General features: G+C 34.5%; 1 long non-coding RNA gene across 1 annotated transcript; it reads left to right on the top strand.

The window, feature by feature from the left end:
- Positions 1 to 250: 250 nt before the first annotated feature.
- LOC131642980 (uncharacterized) lies at positions 251 to 739 on the top strand. Its single transcript, XR_009296106.1, has 3 exons — positions 251 to 362; positions 439 to 606; positions 705 to 739. It is a non-coding gene; the product is annotated as an uncharacterized LOC131642980 (long non-coding RNA).
- The last annotated feature ends 8774 nt before the right edge of the window (positions 740 to 9513 follow it).

Below are 9513 nucleotides of genomic sequence, written 5' to 3' on the forward strand. Positions count from 1 at the left end.
ATTTGGAGTAATTAAGTAACTAAATATTATCTTAGTAACAGTATAGTAACCAAGTATGTTACTATACTTGGTTAGTTGTGTGCTTAACATTATGTGCTCTTGCTCTAAACTACTGCTTCTTATTATAAATCTCTTCTGAAACAGGAAGGTGAAGCTGAATGCAAGGCCGAAGAAGAGATAAAAAACAGCACTGTTTCTGAAGATTACCTTAAAAAGATTGAAGATTTTAAGGAAGATTCCATATCACTATACTTGGTTCATGAAACAAGTGAATTATCAGTTTATATTGATAGGCGAGACCTTGATGAATTAATTTCTGGTGTTAAATGGATCTCCACATCTATCTTGTCTCTATGGTGCTCGTAAGTATCGTATTCTATTTTTAATCATTTTTTTCTATGTATCATTTATAAATTAACATTTGTTTAAACATTTCAGATATCTACATGGCATTTGTATCTCTAAGAATGTCAGTGAACTATTTGGATTTCTTGATCCAAATAGGACACTAATTACCACTAGAGATCCCAATGCTATTAAATCTTACATACAAGATAGGTTGGATGGCGAGTCAAAAAAATGTTACTTAGGACCATTGTTAAATAAGTAAGTACATGTTTCCTTCAAGGTTTTGTGATTTTTTTAATGTTATTTTTTGTAATATTTGAATTTTAATGATTCTAACACTTGTTTTGAAACTACAGCAATCACTGGCAATTGTATGTTATTTGTCCCCAAGATAACGATATCTTTTGGTTTTGTTCATTAAACACAAAACCCAAGAAACGTATTAAGAACATACTTGAGGGGTAAGAAACATATAAATCAAGAGACATTATTTATACTTCATTTTTGTATCGTTTAACTTTATATTTATAAGTTATTTATGCTGCAGTTTCTTTTATCAGAGTTGTAACAGGATATCAGTTATTAAGAGGTTTTGAGAATAAAAAGCCTAATTGGAAGATTGTCAAGGTAATTGCTTGATATTGTTGATATTATGAAAATGAATTCGTAATGATATGCTTCATTATAATTATATTTCAGTATTAATATGCTTTGTATCTTATATGTAGACACATCATCAAAACAATGGATGGGCGTGTGGATATTATGTAATGAAGAACATGTTTGATATTGTTGATACTTCCATTGTTGAATGATTCGATGAGGTAGTATAATTTAAAATATTTTCGTCTTGCATGTATTTATTGAAAAACATGTAAATTATTGTTTTAATATTGTTAATTTATTATATGTTGAACTTGTAGATATTTACAGACACGTCACCATATGAAAAAGAGACAATCGACCATATTCGGCAACTTTGGGCTCAAGTATTTTTGCAAATGGTTGAAAATCAAAAGGTTGAGGATCAAAAGGTTGAGGAGCAAAATCTACCGGATCAAATGCAAATGGTTGAAGAGGATAAGGAGATAGAAATGTTGCCAAAACAAAAGCCAAAGAAGAAGAAGAAGAAAACTTATATATGAAGAAAGTGTTATGACTTAGTTAAAATATAATTTTTATGTACTTGAAATATTATGACTGCACATGATTTTGTATACTTTTTGGTTAATATTAAAAATATTTTGACTTAGTTAAAATATGATTTTTATAAGTATGATTTTATAGTATTTGCAATATTATGACTGAAAAATAAAATATAATTAAATGGTGTTTATGAAATAAGGTGTAAATAGATATAATTGCTCATTCATAAATGGCGTATTTACACCCGATTTTTACTAAAATAGGGGGTAATTAAGAACATATTTACACCTGATTTTTACTAAAATAGGGGGTAATTAAAACACAATTAAGCCCAATTACACCCGATTTTTATTAAAATAGGGTGTACTTAAAACATAATTAAGCCCAATTACACCCGATTTTTATTAAAATAGGGGGTAATTAAAACATAATTAAACCCAATTACACCCGATTTTTATTAAAATAGGGTGTAATTAAAACGTAATTACGCCCATTTACACCCAATTTTTATTAAAACAGGGTGTAAATAAAAACGTAATTACGCCCAATTACACCCGATTTTTATTAAAAAAGGGTGTAATTAAAAAACGTAATTACGCCCAATTACACCCGATTTTTGTTAAAAATAACGGGTGTAAATTCGTTAGACATTTCTCACCCTGTGGATATACACCCGATTTTTATTAAAAATAATGGGTGTAAATTTAATAAAAAACGGGTGTAAATTAACATTTTTGTATTAGTGTGTCTTGACGCTTTACACTGTTTTCCTCACATTGATAGAGTACATGCCTACCATAAACACATCAAATATAATTCCTTAAAATAACTAACAAAAATGAAAAAAAAATTTTAAATAATTAACCATGTTTAATAAAAAAATTACAAAAAAAAACCATGTTTTCAGGGTATTTACCAAAATGTCTAGGTTTGGTGTAACACCCTTCTAAAAACCCCCAACGAAAAACATAAATAATTAGAGTAATCATACAACAAGGATGTTACAATTAATAATATAAAGAAAACCCCAAGTCATTTGTCATGCTTTATTAAGAATAATCCAAAAATATCAAAATACATGTTCAGCACAGCGGAAACTCATTCAACAATGTTATAAAACATTTCCGATAAAATCAACGGTACATTATACAATAATGGCAAAATAGTGTATCACTAATAAATTCTAAGACTATCGTCCCCCAGTGTTACAAGATCAGAGCATGACCGACACGACCCAACATAACTGGATAAACTCTACGAGTCATCCTCACCGATCGCTTAGGCCGCTACTTCAATCTGAAATCATTAAAGTAAGGGTGAGACTACATCATAATTAAATAGCATTATAACTCGTCCGATATAGAATTTCATAAGCAATTATCCACCCTACTTAGCATATTCAGATTTATCAATTCATACCATTCACAAGCACAAGTCAAAAATATGCACCAATAACACCACACAATCATAACACCGGATTTCATCCTGACATGTCACAATTTATACAAAGACCATGCAGACTCTTATGCATGTGGTACCATACATGGGATACACCCATCCAACTGATCTTTTTCATCACCGAGATACAGTTTTAACCAGCACAAATTCCACACAATGGGAATTATGCCCACCAATTTGATCCATTTCATCACCGGGATCCATCACCAAAAATGTATGCGAATGAATGCAACATATAACATGCTTACAACATCACCAATCCGATGTATCACATCGTCTCATTATCATCACCAATTCATCACCGATAAGCATGCATAGTTTTAGCATTCATACAATTATATCACACGCATACATGTAAAACATCACCCAATAAATAATATAAACACGGTACAAAACTCAGACCTTACGTCCATATCACCTATTCATCATATACAATTCATACCACATATAACGTCAAATCACAATTATATCATTACAACATCACCACATTGTCACATTAACCAAATCATGCACACGATGTACAAAACACGCCATAAACGAAATAAATCAAGATTTTCAAAATAAAATCAAGTTATTGTTGTTTTCTTTACTTTATATCGTAGAGTATTTAATTTAAGAAACAACGTTCAAAACGGCGTATAAAACGGACTTGCGGTTTGAAAATTAGAAGCTTTTAAAGTTAGAACAGTTTTCAAAACGTGCTGCTGGAATTTTGTACTGGAACCCGGTTCGTCCCACATGGGAACCGGTTCCTGGACCCAAAAATGCCATTTTTAACGTTTAAAAACACTGGAACCCGGTTCCTCCCACATGGGAACCAGTTCCCACGAACCCAGTAGCTGAAAAAAAGTGATTTTTAAGACTTTTATGCATCCCAAACACATACCAACTCATACCATTTCGAAATTAATCATCAATAACATCAAAATACTCCAAATACATGATTCTAATGCACAAACAACATACCACAACACCATGTAACATTACTACATCATCAATTGCAGTCAATTCATCAAATCATACATGTCAGTGTTGGTATTTCATAAAACCTAACATCCCAAATAGAGATTCTAATCCCTTAATTCAATCCTATCATCATCAAAATCATAATACTACATAATTAGAGTAATCACCCCTTACCTTGATGGAGATTCTTGAATTGATCCTTGCACTTTGGGGTTTTCCTCCTTCCTTTGCTCTTCTCACTTCTACGATCAAAATCTTTTCTCCCAACTCTTCTCTTACTCATTTCTTTTCTATTTTTCCAATAATAAAATAATAATATAATTAGGACTAAGTGTAGAGCTTTTTACTCCATACACCCCTTAATTATCCATCACACCCCAAAAGTCTAATATTCTCTTATTCCATCATTCTCCAATTAAATCCAAATAAAATACTAAAATTTCAATTATTTAATTTAAATCCAAATTAAATTAATAAACTGAAATTATGGGGTGTTACAACTCTCCCCCACTAAAAGAGTTTTCGTCCTCGAAAACATACCTCAAGTGAAAAGTTCCGGAGATGAGTCCTTCAACTGACTCTCCAGTTCTCAGGTAACATTTTCCTAGTCGACCCTCATGATTCATCTGACATAACCAACATAAGCATGTCTCATGCATTCAATCTGAGCTCTTACGTCGCATTTGACCACTCAAAGGTGTACTACTCGTTATACCTCCAAAAGGCTAACAACAATAGTACATTGAGGTACAACTCATGCAATACGCCCAATAACTGAATAATATAATTACACAACCATGGTATGACCACACCCAATCAGCACTGCAGTAAAGCATTCCATCTACTGAACGTACCAACCGTAGACACACTTTTCCATATATCGGAGCGATGAAATAACACTTACACTTTTCACCAACTGCTTCCTCCAAGAGCTCGATAATAACATTCCTATACCATTGAATTTCAACCATCTGACTCCTCTTAAGTCATACCGGCAATTATCCAACATGTTACATTCCACTTTTGCTGCATTGTTTTGATTACTCATTACAATCACCATTACCAATTAGATTTCTCAGTTATACCCAACTCTGGCCCTCTTTACTCATTCGTTCAAGGATCATTCTTTACTATCCATGGTACTAATCCACCACTCGTCAGTACTTACTCGCACTAAAAAAAACAACTTCCTGATTTACTTCATATATTAAACATTCCAACCATGGAAATGAGTGCACACGAGCTGTTATAACCACACTCATCGGCCTCGATATACCATTGCTTACATAATAGCTCAAACTGAATCCCACTCTCTTTTAAGAATTAAATCAACTTTGTCCTTCATAGAGTGTAACTCCTCATTATATCTGGAATCCACGATACCACCTTAACAATGAAACAAAATTATTATAACATCGTATAGTATAAACTCGTCGTCTTAGTTTTGCCAAATACATACTCGTCAACCTTGCACAACCACAATAACATATTCATCGTCTCTGCAGTTATTCAAAAGGTTATAATTCTATGATACGACATCGTTACATCCACTAGATCATAAATCCAACATATAGATCAATACATATCTTCTATGTAGGCTCTTGACATATTAATTCCTCACTTCCCACGAGTAATACTCATAACACTACTCCACATCACACTTTCGTTGCGCGATTCTGATTACCCGTCTTAAGTCACCGTTCAATATATTGCTCTCTTTCATATCCACTTCTTCATAAATTCACACAACATGGTGAGTGATTGTTCTCACGGCTTAGTATCCATCATATCCTAAACCATTAAGGTAACAAACAAGCTCATCCTATCTATATGATTCCGTCTACTATCAACAAGAGATTAAGGGTGATCAAGTCCTCAATTTGTCAATAGATAGCCGACAACCATATTTAAGCATAAACCGTCGTTACTACATAATAGTGTCCTTTCCGAGCTTGCACCCAAACTCATTAACATCGCCATAGTCTAATAATTCACTTTGAGTCTTTACAACTCGCACACTTTCCTCTCATTGGCTCTTGTCGGTGAGACACCAACGTCTAAACATTTTACACAATCCGCTTCGTAGTCACTTAGCATCACACACTTGTTAAGTACTTCCAAACTTCATAATCACTAGTATACTCGTACATTACTATTCATCTCGTTCCAAATTAAAATCCTCATCTTAGCAAAAGACCGCGACAACATTCATAACTCGAGGTTTTAATCTAAATTCCATGACATCTTTCACGTCCAAATGTCATTCCACTCAGAATTTCCACAAAGTCTTCCTTACATCAATAGGTGTTAGAAATTCTCTACAATTCTTCTTTTATACCTGTCGTTACTTTGGCATCACAATTACGACTTCAACTGTTCCCAAAGTTTGTTCCACCTTTTCTACTAATTCACTCCTCACTAAAATCCATCGGCACTCAAATCATCTTTATTACCGAACATCTCATTCACTTATTCCTCAACAACATATTCTACTCAATTTTGTTTCAAACAATCGTGGTAGTAGGCATTCCTATTTAACACGTGTTCACGCTTCTATAAACGACATCATAATATCTCCTCATAGGACCACTCTATGGTATTTATATCTCTTCCACAAGGTAGAACATAATCTCTCCTCTTCGTGGGTTCAAACGACACATAAGTCAGATACTCAAATCAAAAGTTATGGGTTTTTAACGTAAAAACAATTTTCTAAAAACACACAGTAGAACTCGGTTCCTCCCACATGGGAACCGGTTTCTGGCTACCTCCCATAACTCATCTCTGATTTTTACTATGGGGAACCGGGTTGTCTCTATCTGGGAACCGGTTCCCAACAACCCAAAATTCCCATGCCTCTGTTTTTATAATGGGAACACATTTCTAACAAGTTTTAAATATCAAATTATAACATATGTCATGGTTATTAAGTCAGCTTCGCAATGCCCCAAACGGCACTTAAATCAGACACTCGGATCTCAAGATATGAATTTTCCAATCGTTGTCCGAAATTGCAACACTGACGCCATGCAGCGACACCTTAAATGATATTTCCAAAACTCCTCAAATGGTACACTTAATTCTTAAAATTGCTTCTCAACAAACCTTTTAATTATTCCTTCAATCCGTTCAACTCTGACACTGACATCCCGTGTCGTACCAACAAACAAGTCTAGTTCTAAGAGCACGCGTAACCGTAACTTCACCTCTTTCCAACATCATCCTGTCACAATTAAATATTTACAGCTGCTGCAACCATTTTTATAATAAAGTTCATCTTTTTAGCTTTCCGACGCTTTAAACGGAACTCAAATCGGATGTCCAGAACTCTAGTTATGAATTTTCGAAGTTCTGCAGCTATTCAGCAATTTTCCTGCGTTTTGCTTACGAAAATTTCACTCCAAAACTCATTCTCTTCAACTCGGTCACATTCCAAACAGCCCCTTATCATATCTCTTCACTTCCAAACATTCTTATAACTTGAGCAACACATCCCATTGCCGAAGTGCGATTTCTGAAACATTACGACAACAATCCTCTCTGCAAACTTGAAGCTAAACCTCTTCCGAGACGCACGGCTACTCAACTGACAACTTCGCAGCCCATCAGCAGAGCTGATACATTACAACTTCTTAATTTCCCTCTCCTACAAATAATCAACAATTACCTCTAATCATTTTTCCTTCCAGATGTTCCAACTTAACTACCAGACAAGTCACCCCCGATTCGGAGAACAACAACTCCAACAACACTTGCACGGTTGCCAACAACAGCCTACTGAATCAATCGTCTTACAACCGAAACATAACTGAGAAGCGAAGCTTCTCCCCCACTTGTTTCAATCCAACACCTACAACAAAACAAACAAGTACCGACAGTGATTCACTCACATGCCGTGTACCAAGGGATAAAACACCGACAGTATACAACTGTCGCGCAACTCAACAGACTCGACAATTGGCCGGACGGACCGACCTGCTCTGATACCACTATTGTAACACCCTTCTAAAAACCCCCAACGAAAAACATAAATAATTAGAGTAATCATACAACAAGGATGTTACAATTAATAATATAAAGAAAACCTCAAGTCATTTGTCATGCTTTATTAAGAATAATCCAAAAATATCAAAATACATGTTCAGCACAGCGAAAACTCATTCAACAATGTTATAAAACATTTCCGATAAAATCAACGGTACATTATACAATAATGGCAAAATAGTGTATCACTAATAAATTCTAAGACTATCGTCCCCCAGTGTTACAAGATCAGAGCATGACCGACACGACCCAACATAACTGGATAAACTCTACGAGTCATCCTCACCGATCGCTTAGGCCGCTACTTCAATCTGAAATCATTAAAGTAAGGGTGAGACTACATCATAATTAAATAGCATTATAACTCGTCCGATATAGAATTTCATAAGCAATTATCCACCCTACTTAGCATATTCAGATTTATCAATTCATACCATTCACAAGCACAAGTCAAAAATATGCACCAATAACACCACACAATCATAACACCGGATTTCATCCTGACATGTCACAATTTATACAAAGACCATGCAGACTCTTATGCATGTGGTACCATACATGGGATACACCCATCCAACTGATCTTTTTCATCACCGAGATACAGTTTTAACCAGCACAAATTCCACACAATGGGAATTATGCCCACCAATTTGATCCATTTCATCACCGGGATCCATCACCAAAAATGTATGCGAATGAATGCAACATATAACATGCTTACAACATCACCAATCCGATGTATCACATCGTCTCATTATCATCACCAATTCATCACCGATAAGCATGCATAGTTTTAGCATTCATACAATTATATCACACGCATACATGTAAAACATCACCCAATAAATAATATAAACACGGTACAAAACTCAGACCTTACGTCCATATCACCTATTCATCATATACAATTCATACCACATATAACGTCAAATCACAATTATATCATTACAACATCACCACATTGTCACATTAACCAAATCATGCACACGATGTACAAAACACGCCATAAACGAAATAAATCAAGATTTTCAAAATAAAATCAAGTTATTGTTGTTTTCTTTACTTTATATCGTAGAGTATTTAATTTAAGAAACAACGTTCAAAACGGCGTATAAAACGGACTTACGGTTTGAAAATTAGAAGCTTTTAAAGTTAGAACAGTTTTCAAAACGTGCTGCTGGAATTTTGTACTGGAACCCGGTTCGTCCCACATGGGAACCGGTTCCTGGACCCAAAAATGCCATTTTTAACGTTTAAAAACACTGGAACCCGGTTCCTCCCACATGGGAACCGGTTCCCACGAACCCAGTAGCTGAAAAAAGTGATTTTTAAGACTTTTATGCATCCCAAACACATACCAACTCATACCATTTCGAAATTAATCATCAATAACATCAAAATACTCCAAATACATGATTCTAATGCACAAACAACATACCACAACACCATGTAACATTTCTACATCATCAATTGCAGTTAATTCATCAAATCATACATGTCAGTGTTGGTATTTCATAAAACCTAACATCCCAAATAGAGATTCTAATCCCT

This window comes from Vicia villosa, unplaced genomic scaffold, assembly GCF_029867415.1.
Source record: "Vicia villosa cultivar HV-30 ecotype Madison, WI unplaced genomic scaffold, Vvil1.0 ctg.006286F_1_1, whole genome shotgun sequence".
NCBI classification, from domain to species: domain Eukaryota; kingdom Viridiplantae; phylum Streptophyta; class Magnoliopsida; order Fabales; family Fabaceae; genus Vicia; species Vicia villosa.